A 14,318-nucleotide genomic window follows, 5' to 3' on the forward strand; every position below is an offset into this window, starting at 1 on the left:
AAATTTATGTTGAAATGCAATATAATTCTTGGCCAAGGCAGGAAGAGTGGGGGAAAGGGATAGTTAGGGAGTTTGGGATTGACATGTACACACTGCTATATTTAAAATGGATAACAAGGACCTACTATGTAGCACAGGGAACTCTGCTCAGTATTATGTAACAACCTAAATGGAAAAATGTATAACTGAATCACTTTGCTGTACACCAGAAACCATCACAAGATTGTTAATCAACTATGCTCCAATATAAAATTAAAAGTTTAATTTTAAAATATATATATGTAATTCTTGGCCAAGAATACCCAAGACTATAAAAGGTAAAATTTTGTCTTTTACAAGTAAGTTTTGGAAAATATTTGTATGCCCTCAGGTCAAGAAAAGATTTCTCAAGCAAGACACCAAAAAAAAGGTTAATTTTAAGGAAAGTAATTTAATTTTCTGATAAATTCAACTAGATTAAAATGAAGAATTATTTTTTCAAAATCACCATAAGGAAAGTGAAAATACAATTTTCTCATGAAATGAAAAAAGATACTTGGAACAAATATACTTGGCAAATTATTATCTAAAATATTTTATGTTGAATCCCATGAATTGCCAAAGAGGTTGAATAGTGGCAATTTAACATGTTTCAACTTAATATAAACACTCTTATGAGTCAGTAAGCAAAGGACAACCCAGAAATAGGCAAAAAGCATGAAGTATTTCACAGAAAACTGAAAAACGATGATGACCAAACAGAAAAAGTGTCCAATCTCAGTAATTAAGGAGTTTTGACCACCATGATATGCTGTGAGATACCTACTAGGTTGACAAATTTTCTTAAATCGGGAACTTCATTCAAAGTCCTCACATAGAGAACTATTTTATTTTATTTTTTGGTAGAGACTCAACCATATTTGGGCAATAACTTATCTATTACATGAACCTCACTACACGTTAAGTTCCATGAAGGCAAGGAACTTGGAGCTGGCAGGAGGGAGAGGGGGAGATCGGGCGGAAACAATTTCCAAGCTAAGTCCTGGAGGATGAGAAAGAGACAAGAGGATCTGCTCAGAGCAAAGAGAGCACCCACCCCAAGCCACAGAGGTGTTGGATGCAGCTGAACTCGAAAGCGCCCAGAGGGACGATGGCACCTAGCGCTGGTGCGATGTGTCTGGCAGCTGCGGGACGAGGCGCTGGCGCTTTCCAGAGCCTCTTCTCAGGTCTGAATAACTAGGGTTCCAGACACAAAGTGCGCTGCAGAGAGGCTGGAGGAAGAACAGTGATTATTTTGAACATAAATTATTCCTTCGGAGGAACTGGAAGGATTTGTATTGAATTACAAGGGCTTTCCCAGGAATCTGACATCTATTCATTTGTTTGTAATAAAGACTGTATGCATAAAAGCACTTTTTGTTCGTGTTACTTGATTGCTGCATCCGCAGGGCCTAGAACTGTGCCTAGAATATACTGGCTGCTCAAATGGACAAATAGATTATTTGAGCGGTTATTTTCGGTTGAGCATTGTTCTAGGGCAGTTATCTATGGCCCCTGGGTAAACAGAAATCAAAAGAGGGGAAGATAGGGACCGACTTTGTAGTATGTTAGAACTGTCCACATTGGGCATGAAGAAAGGACGTCTAATACCAGGAAAGAAAAACATGCTTGGCAGCGGTGGGATTCGAACCCACGCCCCCGAAGAGACTGGAGCCTTAATCCAGCGCCTTAGACCGCTCGGCCACGCTACCACTTCCGGCTTGCTCCCTTTTCCACACTTCCCCTAGGAGTGAAAGTCCTCCCCTTTCCGACTCCCACACACGTTTCCCACCCAGGACCCTTTCCTGGCGTTCTTCCCACTAATACTTCCATAGAACTTCTGCCTGGTGTTCAGCCACCACCCATCCTGACCCCTGACACCCTGCTTCCCCACAGCTGGGAGTAGGGCGGGAGGAAACCAGGGCATCCGAGACTCCCGCCCCTTTGGGCCGCGGGGCCCGGGTGGGTTTCAGGTCCACCGTGGATGGGGATGTCCAGCCCGAGCCGCGACACAGCTGAGTGAGTCCGGGAGTGGTTTGGGCTCCTCCCGAGGGTACTCTAGGAAAGAAAGGCAACCCGACGAAAGGAGCAGGGAGCACAGTGCTCAGGAGGACCACGGTCTCTGCAGAAGTGCCCCCAGGACCAAAGGCGTTGGGCGGTTCATTTTGAAACGCCTAGATTCGAATCATTTAAAAATATAGTTGTGGTCGGGCCGCGAAGGTGGCAAGAAGCAGCCCCTGAAGCAGCCCAAGAAGCAAGCTAAAGAGGTGGACGAGGAAGATAAGGCATTCAAGCAGAAACAAGAGGAGGAGCAGAAGAAACTCGAGGAGCTGAAAGCGAAGGCCGCGGGGAAAGCCCCCTGGCCCCAGGTGGAATTAAGAGGTCTGGCAAAAAGTAAGCTGTTCCTTGTGTCTGAGGCTACGATGATCCTTAATTCCATTCCTGTTTAAACATCTGGATTCCCTGCCATAACATCTGTTGCCACCTATAGCTAGAATGAAGCGTTGTCTTGGAACCTACTGTACATTTAAGAATAAACTTTTGTAAAAAAAATATATATATATCATACAGTGGCTCATCTTGTCTTTAGTTCTTCTCAGCCATTTCTGCCTTAGCTATGAGATCTGCATAAACCCAGCCCAGAATCCTGCCAAAGTGTGTTCTCTTTTTTTTGTTGTTGTTAAAAAATTTTTTACTGGAGTATAGTTGCCAAAGTGTGTTAAGTCTTTGTTCTACCCTGAATTCTGTTCCACCTGGAATTAAATCAACTCATTTGAAATGGCAAAATAATATATACATAGTTGCTGTCATAATATAATGCAATACATTGATAAAGTTGCTGTCTGCATTTCTCTTCTTAGGGCAGACGGTGGGGCGTGGGTCTCCCTGACCTAAAAGTTTTGGCTCAGACAAGGGTGTCATAAAACAAGAACACATTGTGCGGATTATGTCAAAAATAATATCTCGATAGAGAAAGTTAGCTAACGCTGGAGTTTCTGTTTGTTTTGGCATTCATCTCCAAGAAAGTCAATGCTGATAGTGTATTTATCCACTATTCCAATGAAAACTAGGCTTTCTTACAAATTCCTATACTAGAGTTGCTCATATGGAGTTTATTGCATAGTGCATGGGTGTTCATTTCCTGTGCCTACTGTAACAAATTAGCACAAACTGTGTGACTTAAAAACAACAGAAATTTATTCTCTCACAATTCTGGAGGCCAGAAGTCCAATCTGTATCACCTCCCAGACCAAGGTGTCCTCAGAGTCAACCTTCCTCTGGAGGCTCTAGGGAAAAATCTGTTTCCTTGACTCTTTCAACTTCAGGTGGCTGCTGGCATTCCTTGGTTTGTGGCCACATCTCTCCAATCTTCAAAGTAGGCATCTACAAATCTCTCTCTCTGCTTTGTCTTCTATGGCCTTCTCTTTCTAAGAAAATAAAAAGTAAAAAATTGATTTAGTAGTATCTCATTATCCTTAGCTGCAATACTTTAGCAATTACCAGTGTTATTTCCTAAGGAGATTACCTTAGGAAAATCACTAAGAAAAAGGATTCTCAAGAGAGTAGGAGCAACATAGTTACCCCTACTCTTGCTAAAGCCTCACTTTCCCCAGTTTCTCCATATATCTCAAGCTAGGAGCCTCTTTTCTCACCCGCTGTGTCATTCTGAGCCTCTCCCTGGTTCTCTCAGTCCCTCACAACAGCAGTCGTCTCCTCCCCACTATGAGACTATGTACTCCCACCAGTTCTGGATCTCTGAGGGCAAGATGGACAGAGTTTGATGGAAACTGACCATTTTGTGACAACTTTAACCCTCAGAGACACAGAATGGTACCCTCCCACTAGGTGCTAACTGGTTCAATGCTTCATCCGCGTCATCTTGATCCATCGAAGGCATCAATTCAGAGACCAATTTTCTTTCTAGTGCTCACATTCCTACATGATAAACGAAGACGGAGAAACAGAAAAATGAAGAAATAAATTGAGATAAAGTGACTATATCAAGGAGTGGGCATCAGGAGTCCACTCATTCATTCAACAAGTATTGACCAAGTGCCTACTGGGTACCTGGGCACTAAGCTGTGCACTGAATATTCAGCAGAAACACTTGACCATTGCTGTCCTCACCCTCAGAGCTACCAGGGAAAGCAAACATTCATCTAGTTATTACAACTCAGTGTTGTGAATGAAGGAGGGCTGGGTTCACACTTGGTTGAAGGAGCTAACTTAGTGTAGTTTTGGAAAGGCCTGATTGGAGGAATACGCGGAGGAATGCGGTGGAGCTGGGGGCTGGAGTGAGACAAGCCTGGCGAGAAGCACAACAAGGAAAAGTTTGGGTGGAGGGCGGCTGGGGTCGGGATTGCACCTGCAACCCCTTCCCCACCCCACAGGCTCGCTCCCGGAGGGAAGGCACAGATTCCTGAAGGAGCCAGGGGTGAAAAGTGGAAGAAAGGAGAAAAAGGAGAAGGAGAATGAAAAGAAGAGGAGGGCTTCTCCCAAAGCCCCCACGGTCCGCTCCGGGTGATGGTGGGGAGGCCCCCGTCAGCTGCCGCTACCTGACCGTTTCCGGATCTATGATTCTAACATTCCGAGAAATAATGAGCCCAATCGTGCTCCTCAGGAGACAACCCCTGCAAGGACTAAAGGCCTACGCCACACAGAACAAAGAATTTAAACGGTATACAAATATTTCCCTCTTCCTGTTCCCTAGAGAGGCACTTTCTAGTACCCTCTATCCAACTGTCAGCTCAGTGTGTACTCTCTAGGAAGCGGGGAGGACTGCCTCTCTCGCTGGTTCTAGTTCAGTCTTGGGGAACCCACAGCTTCAGTCCGACAGCTGGGTAGGCCGGGCGTCAGAGTGAGATTTGGAACCACCCTCACAGGTTCCTAGAAGTCGAACAGGGAACTCTGATGATCTTCTCTTTAGAGACTAAACTGATTGTAAAGCATTTAAAATTAGTTCCTCAGGACCGACCGACTTGAGAAAATTTCTGGGTGGCAACTATGCACCTTTAGGACGTGGGTTTGTCAGCAATTGCCATCGGAACATACACAGAAGTGTAATTCTAGCTTCACTGGGTATGGCCAGAAAGCTTGACATTGAAAACGTATGCCATCCCATCAGTAGCAGAGATTTTCCAAATTTTAGTTCAGAATTCAAAGAGGTCGGATTTCAAAGTCCTGAACGATCCAGGCGCTTTCACAATTCCGCGCTTTGCTTCCCCTGATCCCTTGTCCTGGAATGCCGGTCTCCTCCTCATTCCCTCACAGAAATCTTGCTCATTCTTCAAAGTCCACTTTAAATAAGTCAGTTCTCCACCCTGCCTCCGAATCTCTCTCTCTCTCTCTGTCTCTGTCTCTCTCTCTCACACACACACACACACACCACCGTGATTTTCCACACTTTTTTTTCTTAGCAGATTACTCTTTCTGCCCAGTGGAAAACTTGTTCACAATATGTCTCCTCCACTCATCCTAAGCACCACAAATGTAATAAAAATAATAATAACAATAAAATCATATGGATTAGGCTAATAGTATGGCTGAGCAGTTTTTGTGCATTACTCCCCATAGCAAATCTATGAGGTAGATTTTTTATTCCCTTTTTACAGATGGGGAAACTGGGGTTTAGGGATGTTAATTGAGAGATAGGAGCGTGTCTTGCTCATTTTTCATCTTCCATAGGGACTAGTGTAGTGCAAACCTACCTTGGCCCTTAAGATTGATTTACTGACCCCCAACTGTTGTCCTTTTTCTTATAGTCATTAAAGTTCTCCCTCCTTCCTCTTGTACTTATGTGGATTTTGGTTTTGTTATATTTTTGCCATTTTCTCTCTGAGTTGACAAGTAATTAGGTAGCAGTATCATGAGCACAGAACCTACTGTGCTAAAATACAGATTAGAGATTCCCCCCCATGGAGAATAAGAAATAGCTCATAACAGAAGCATAAAAAAAGAAGTCACATCACTTTCAAAGAAGAATCCTTTGTCTCTAATCCAATTAGGTTTATGTAAGATAGTTTTAAAATTTAGAAAACCATTAAACACATTCAGGGGTTCTACCCAGACTCCTCCCTAAAAACAGACATATAAAACTAAATGAAGCAAAGGATTCTTGCTGCATATAGAGGAGACAAAATACGACATCATTAAAAGAGGCTGTTGTTCAGGAGTGATTGCCATCAGCCCTCTAGGGTTGATTTCCTGTGAAACACTAAGCAGAAAGAAACAGAACAGCTTCAGTATATACAGAAATTTGACAAACTATACCACTTTTATACTTATGGCAAAACAAAATTTCTTAGACAAATTGATCTTACATAGGCGTCAAAGTGTATTAACTCAAGGAGAGTATTGGCAAGATGACAAAGGAGTGTCCCATCTCAAAGAGGTTTTGGAATTTGTGAATTTATATATGGGGGTTGGGTGAGAGCAGGGAATGTGCAATTAGTTAGAAAAAGAGTATTACTGCTTCATTTAACATGATCATAAAAACATCGTGTCCCCATCTGTTGGTAGAGTAAGATCAGGGTCACCATGATCTTTGTTTGGAAGTTTGTGGAGAGTTCATATGTGCATCGAACTTTTATAAGAAATGAGAAGGAAATAATAAGCAATACTTCTGTGGCTGCTATTTAGACAAACTAAGTAACAAAGATTCGTGCCCCAATACTGTCAGACAGGAGCGAATTATCACAAAGGCATCAAACCTTGTCAAAAGTCAGAAGGATAACAGAATCTGCTTTTTCTCAAGTAGCTGTCAGTAAATTTCTCAGGTGCCCATTCAGAGATGCTGAATACATCGTTTGCCTGTTTCTTAGTTTTTTGACAGCAGTTTTCCTTTAATAATATGGCCTTCCCCTATTTCCTCTCTTAGGAAACCCCAGACAAATTGTAAATTCAGAGCGGAAAACAGGTGGAGGCGCTGGGGAGATCAGGCAGTCCGGAGACCGCCTTGATCCAAGATTAAGTTACCGTGTCAGTATTTCTAGGCCGATCCCCCTTCTCCCAGCTGGATCAGTGAAACTAGAAAACCCGCCGGAGAGAGTGCGTTTCACAATTCCAGACGCTCTCGGGAATTCAGAAACTCGCCCACAACCAGCCAAGGCAAACTTCCAGGAAATAACTTCCCGATTTCTTCCCTCTCATCTTCATTCGTAACTCTCTTTACAAAGTGTTATGCTAATCTCAGCCAACTCCTAAAGCTAATCAGTTGCCTCCAAAATTTCCTGCTCACTGGACCATCCAACTGAATAATTAAAAATTTGAAGCATTCAGGATAGTGGCGAGCTTTTTGGTCAATGTCAGGTAACGTGCTCATTAACAAAATTTTGTAAATAACTGAAACTTACATCACTTGTGATTTTGCGGTTGGAATATCAAAAACGTTGCAGAGTTTCTAGGCAGAAAATGCCTCGTATGAAAATTAAAAGTTAACTTGTATACATTTCAACTTTTAGTCTTATTTACAAGTTTCCCCCTTAGTTTCGCGAAAGCCGAGTAGGTGAGGAAAAAGGAGCTTTTCCCTGACCGGGAATCGAACCCGGGCCGCGGCGGTGAGAGCGCCGAATCCTAACCACTAGACCACCAGGGAAGCTGACAAAAAGCTCTCAAAATAAACCTACAAGGCTAATGCTCCATAGTACGCATGCGTCACTCCTTTTCTGAATATTCAATAAGGCAATGCAAGATCACATTCGTTTCATACATGAACCTCCTGTTCCGCACCAACCAATAAAATCTGGACAAGGAGAAGATGTGGCAATGCCCAAGAAGGAGTAATCGGGGCCACGTAGCTGCATAGAGTCTCCTTCCCTGCTCCAGACGTGTGGATTTACTCAGGAATAAATTGTAGATTTAACTAAGTCGTTACGGCAGTTCTTATGACATTAATTTGTAACTGTCTTATCTTTCTCCTCACAAATTGGTGAGCCATTCGAAGATGAAAACCGTTTTTAAATTTATCTTTGGTTTCCTCAAAGTGTTTATGATGATGTTTATCAAATTATTTATATTTAGTGAATAAAAAGACAGAGGATAAAGTCATAAGATACTGCTTGAAGAACGAGTGGGCGGAGCCGAAATAGCTCAGTTGGGAGAGCGTTAGACTGAAGATCTAAAGGTCCCTGGTTCGATCCCGGGTTTCGGCAAGTTTCTTTTCGGAGCTACATTAAAATACTGAGTGAACGGACTCTTAACAACAGCATACCGAAATACTAGGCAACTTTTTTCTCAAATTCATGAAGGAAGACAGAGGGTTGTGCAATAAAACGATTCTTCTAGTCAGAGTAGCCTAGGGATGGGCTTCTACATCTCACAAAATAAAAGAGGTAGATCCAAACGTGCAGAAGGAAAACTACTTTCCCTTCTTTGTAATATTTAGTGTGTATCTTCTTTCTTGGTTCGGGCTCTGTTCCACTTATGCTATGTTCCTCTTTCTTCAAACCTATCCCTTCTTCATTCCCATGGAATTATTCCAACAACCGTAAGCCAAAGTCAAGAGACCCCAAAGTACTCCTCTTTCTCCTGTTCATTTCTACTTCATGATCTCCCTTTCCCCCTAATCTTATTCTTTGCCAGCTTCTAATGCAAAGGAGACAGGTCATCCAGATAGATATGGAAAAGAGAAGTTTAATATGAGGAATACCAACTGCATTTTATTCTCGACGTCATGTTCCTTCAATAAATATTTATTAAGTGGACTCCTATGCAACTCTGAAGAGAAAGAGAGAGGCAAGGCAGGAGAACTGAAGGAAATGTTCCTGGAAAATGAAGTCATCTGAGTTGAATTGAAGAGGTGGCTCCTGGCTGGAAGGGCGGTGGAGGGGCGGCGTGCGGGGTGCGTGGTAAACTGAGCCTGAGCCTTGAAGGAGACAAGAGAGTCATGATATTCCTGTAGCTCTCTTTTTCCCTACCTCCTAATTTGGTAGTTCTTCACATATCCCAACCTCTTCCTTCCTACTCAGAGGAAAATTTTCCCTCATTTCCAAGGCTAATAGATATGCCATCTGAGCTTTTGACCCTTCTCCCAATTCCATTCTGCCCTCATGTCTTTGATCTCTCTCCCTCTTACCTGCCTCTCTTCAAACTACAGAATGCCTGCATGTCCATCTTCAGACAACAAAAAAGAGAACACATGCCCTCCTGTCCGGCCCTCGTGCTTCTTCCCCAGAATCTTTCCTTCCAACCACCACCAAACTTGTTACAGGAACAGTATTTGCCTCCACTTCCTTGCCTCATCAGTTGCTTGTCAGCTGAGGTCTGCCTTCCAAACCTAGGAAACCATTACCATCAACTTCCCAAGTTTCTAATGCTTTGTCTCTTTTTTTGGCCCTAAACTTAATTCTGTGCAGGACACAAACTATTGACAACTCATCCTTCATGAATCAGTCTTCCTTGGACGTTTTCTTCTCTGTACTCTCCAGCTGCTCTGTTTCCATCTTCCCTCTCCCCCACTTCTAAGGACTCTTTAGAAATGGCTGCGTCTCAGTGTCCTGACCTCTGTCTTTTTTTAATTCAATTTTAAAATTATACATAATTGTAGATTCACCTGCAATTATAAGAAATAATACAGAAATATCTCATGTACCCTTTACTGAGTTGCCCCCAATGGTGACATCTTGCAAAACTATAATGCAATATCAGGAGCAGGGTATTGATATTGTTAAAGTCAAGATACAGAACATTTCCATCACCACTAGGATCCTCATGTTGCCCTTTTATAGCCACACCCACTTTCCTCCTGCCCCCCCCAACATCTGGCCGCCACTAATCTGTTGTCCATTTCTATAATTTTGTAATTTCAACAATGTTATATAAATGGAAACATATAGTATGTAACCTATTGGGATTGGCTTTTTGCACTCACTGTAATTCTTTGGAAATTCATCCAGGTTGTTGAGTGCTTCAATAGTTCATTCCTTTTTATTACTGAATACTGTTCTGTGGTATGAGCTCACCACAGTTTGAACATTCTCCATTAAAGGACACTTGGGTTGTTTCCAGCTTTTTACTATTATGAATAAATCTGCTATAAATATTTGAGGATAGGTTTTGGTGTAAACATCAGTCTTCATTTCTCTGGGTTAAATGTCCAGGAGTGCAACTTCTGGGTGGCATGGTACTTGCATGTTTAGTTTTTAAAGAAACTGCCAAAGTGTTTCCCAGAGTGGCTGCACCATTTTACATTCCCACCAGCAATGTATATAGCCTCATCAACACTTGGCATTGTTATTAGTTTTAGTTTAGCCTTTCTGATAGGTATACAGTGACATCTCATTGTGGCTGTAATTTGCATTTCCTCAGTGGCTAATGATGTTGAAAACCTTTTCATGTGCTTATTTGCCATCCGTGTATCTGCTTTGATGAAATGTCTCTTTAGGTCTTTTGTCCAATCCAGGAAGAACATTTGTGTACAGGTTTTTGAGTGAGAAGTTCCTGAAAAAACTTGGAAGTTCAGACCTGTGGCAAATCTGTCTTGGATTATACAATTATCATGCAATGCAACATAATGCAGCAGTATTTACGAAATGCAGTACAGTCTTATGGTTTTGGGAAAGGCTGATTGCAGGGTGGAGAAATCCCCAGGATAATAAGTCACTAAGAAGAGCTTCTTCCAGTGTGGACTGACTACACCACCCTTCCCCTGTGTGCAAAACCTAAAGATAAAGTATACAGTCGTGTTAAAAAAAAAAAAAAAAAAAAGACAGGCCCCAAATGGAGTCATTTATGCTGTCTCATTGTCACCAAACCTAGATCTAACTAGGGCCTCTGCCCCCTAGAAATGTAATCTAAAACCATTCAATCAGGAATCACCTGATCAGCACTACTAGTTATGTTATCTGCCTGATAGACTCCTGCCATCCCCTAAAGGAAAGTAACCTAGAAGTAGCCAACCAGCTTTTTTGCCTAGTATAACTTCCTTGTTCCAGCTCCCTCCTGCCTGCTAAAGTCTTTCATTTTGTACAGCTCCTTGGAGCTCCTTCCTACCTGCTAGATTGGATGCTGCTCGATTGGAATCGATTTTTGCTCAAGTAAAATCAAAATTTTTAATATGCCTCGGTTTATCTTTTAACAGTAGTATGTACGCCGCTCCGTGTACTCCGTAAAGTTAGGTGGTCTGCTGTGTGCAAAAATAATGCTGGGGAAAAACGATTCTTCAAAAAGAGAATCCAGGGAAGATTAAACAAAAGAGACCGGGTCTCGTCGGATGTCCGGGCAGAACTGCAGGCACTGCTCGCAGGCGCGGTCCCACCGCCGCCCAGCACGGGGAGTTTGACCTGCTCCGTGTCCGGCCTGGGCCGGGTCCCCCCCTCCTTAGACAACCTGGTACCCCCGGGCTCCCCCGGGAGCCCCATGTTGGTGCCAGGCCCGGTGCGGACGCCCGCTCTACACAGCGCGGTAGTCCCGAACCCCCGGGAACCCACGATCCGCCGACCTCAGCCTCCCGGGAAGCTGGGATTACAGGCGCGCGCCACCGTGCCCGGCGCGGAGAGATGCGGCGCCGCGGGCCTGGAGGCTGAGGCCGGCGGGCCTGGAGGCTGAGGCCGGCGGCCCTGCCGTGCTGCACGGCGCGACCCGCGCGGCGACTCCCCTGTGCGCAGCCCACTACCCACTCTAGATTGCTAGAAGGGGTTGATAGAACCGAGCTCAGGAGACGCAGAAAGCCCTGGCAGAGATGTGAATAACCTCGGTTTATCGTGTTGTCCTCGGGATCTTTGCAAAAAGATCTGTTAAACAAATGGCCGTAAATTTAATAAAGGAAAGGGTGAAGGGCTGTATTGAGGGTTGTGTTCTTCGCAAACTTCAATGCGCATACAAAATCACGGGCGGGGGGGGGTGTGGTTCGCTAAAATGCAGGTTCTAATGCTGTAGGTCTGGGGTGAGGTCTGAGAGTCTGCATTTCTAAGAAACTACCAGGTTAAGCCAATCAGCGGTGCTGCAAGTGACAAGGCTGTTGACGCTTTGGAACCAGATGTCTACACATTTTCATTTATTTTAACAGTGGCAGCGTTATGATATTAGAACATTAAAGAGAAAAATAAAAAGATACCCACAGTTCTGCCTTCCCAACTGATGATGGGCATTTCCCTTCTTCCTTTTTAGTTCCCGCCCTCATGCATACATAATTTTGTGCATGGTTGAAATCAGGACATTTGTACAATGTCATGTTGGGTGCATTTTCGTTTTGTGGTAAGTAATAAATATATGCAGAGAATTGTTCAATTACTACTCTGTCAGCCAACATTTACTGAGACCCTGCTTTGTGCCATCTATACTAGGTCCGTCTGGGGAATCGGAGAGTACAAAATGCACTCTTCTGAGGAGCTTACGGCCTGATTTTTAAAAAATACAGACAAGTAAATCAGTGAGAATTAAGACACACTCGTATTCTTCCATAGATGTAAGGGCAGGATGTTGTGTAGAGAAAATCATCATTACGGGCACCTAACCTAAGATGGGGATGGTTTACTGGAGGAGATGATAGCGGAAAAGTGTCTTAAAGATGAGCTATAATTAGGCAGGTAAGGAAGATGTGATCGTTGTGATTTATAATAAATATTATTTGGTCTTCCTCACACTTCTGGCACACAGTTCCTAAAACACTGAGACTTTCCTAATTGTTGAGAGCCCTAAAGGTGCCTTTTGTTATGTTAATGAGGAGACTTTGGGAAAGCCCCAGAGGTCTCCTAAGGACGGGCACAGGTTGCCAGGGGCACTAACCATGTGATTGGAGGGTTGAAAATTTTCAGTCCCACCTCCTACCTCCTGGGAGGGGAGAGGAGCTGGAGATTAAGTTAAATTACCGATGGCCTAAGTTTAATGAATTGTGCCTATACAATGAAGCCTCCATAAAACCCAAAAAGGACAGGGTTTGAAGAGTTTCTGGGCTGGTGAATACTTGGAGATGTGGGGACAGTGACCAGCTCAGAGAAGACATGGAAATTCCATCCCCCCTTTACCCATACCTTGCCCTTTGCATCTCTTCCATCTAGCTGTTCCTGAGTGATAGCCTCTTACAATAAACCAGTAATCTAGTACATAAGATGTTTCTCTGAGCTCTGTGAGCTGCTCTAGCAAATTAATTGAACCCAAGGAGTGGAGTCTGTGAAAGTTCCCATCTCTAGTCAGTCGATCAGATGCACAGCTGACGACCTGGACTCATGTTTGGGGTCTGTGGGCAGTCTTGTGGAGCTGAGCCCTTAAGTGGTAAAATCTGATGCCACCTCTGGGTAGGTAGTGTCAGAACTGAGTTGAACTGTAGCACACCCAGCTGGTGTAAAGAATTGCTTGGTGGTGTGGGGGAAACCCCAGATGTTGGACTTGTGTCAGTTTTATAGGGCATGGGAAGATTCTCTCCATGAAGCATCAACAGGTGCAAAGCTGAAAAGGTGTGAAAATCCCTAGTTCCTAGTTCCATTAGGCATGAGCAGAGTATCAACGGTGCATGGGCCAAGAGGAATAAGATTAAGATGAAGCTACAGATGAAAAAAGAGTTACCTTGTGTGGTAGCTAGTCTCCCAGAACTGACCCCAGTGTAGCAGGTCTCTCAGTAATCACACCTTTGTGTAGCACGTTCCCACAGTGAATCTTGGCTGACCAAGTAGAATTTCATTGAAGTGACACTTTGCCAGTTCCAGGCCTGCCTGAGTCATAAGAACCCTGGCAGCTTCTGACTGGGTTCCTTGGAATGCTCAGTCTGGGAAGCTCTCTCTCTCAGAACCCAGTCACTATACTGTGAGAAGTCCAAGCCACATGGGAAGGTCACAGCCAGGCACTCTGGACAACAGCCTCAGTAGAGCTCCTAGCAGGTCACAAACACTAACTGCCACCACCAATCACGTGAGCAAGCCATCTTGGAGAGCTCAGCCCAATCAGGTCCTCAGAGGTCTGGAGTTCTTGCTGACACCACACGGAGCAAAATTGCCCAGGTGAGCCCAGTGAACCCACAGAATCAAGAGAGACAACAAAATGGTTTTCTATTGCTATCACAGCAACCTTAGTGGCTTTAAAAAAACACAAATTTATTATCTCAGAATTTTTCAGGTCAGAAGTGACAGGGGCTTCCCTGGTGGCGCAGTGGTTGAGAGTCCGCCTGCCGATGTAGGGGACAGGTGTTCGTGCCCCTGTCCAGGAGGATGCCACGTGCCGCGGAGCGGCTAGGCCCGTGAGCCATGGCCGCTGAGCCTGCGCGTCTGGAGCCTGTGCTCCGCAACGGGAGAGGCCACAACAGTGAGAGGCCCGCGTACCGCAAAAAAAAAAAAAAAAAAAAAAAGAAGAAGTGATGGGTATGGTCTCAC

At 44.0% G+C, this 14,318-nt stretch overlaps 1 pseudogene across 1 annotated transcript; it reads left to right on the forward strand.

The window, feature by feature from the left end:
- Positions 1 to 1,129: 1,129 nt before the first annotated feature.
- Positions 1,130 to 2,416, forward strand: LOC308624317 (translation machinery-associated protein 7-like; annotated as a pseudogene). Its single transcript has 3 exons — positions 1,130 to 1,205; positions 1,915 to 1,991; positions 2,220 to 2,416. The product of its transcript is annotated as a translation machinery-associated protein 7-like (transcript).
- The last annotated feature ends 11,902 nt before the right edge of the window (positions 2,417 to 14,318 follow it).

Source organism: Mesoplodon bidens, assembly GCF_964165515.1.
Source record: "Mesoplodon bidens genome assembly, chromosome: 10".
NCBI classification, from domain to species: domain Eukaryota; kingdom Metazoa; phylum Chordata; class Mammalia; order Artiodactyla; family Ziphiidae; genus Mesoplodon; species Mesoplodon bidens.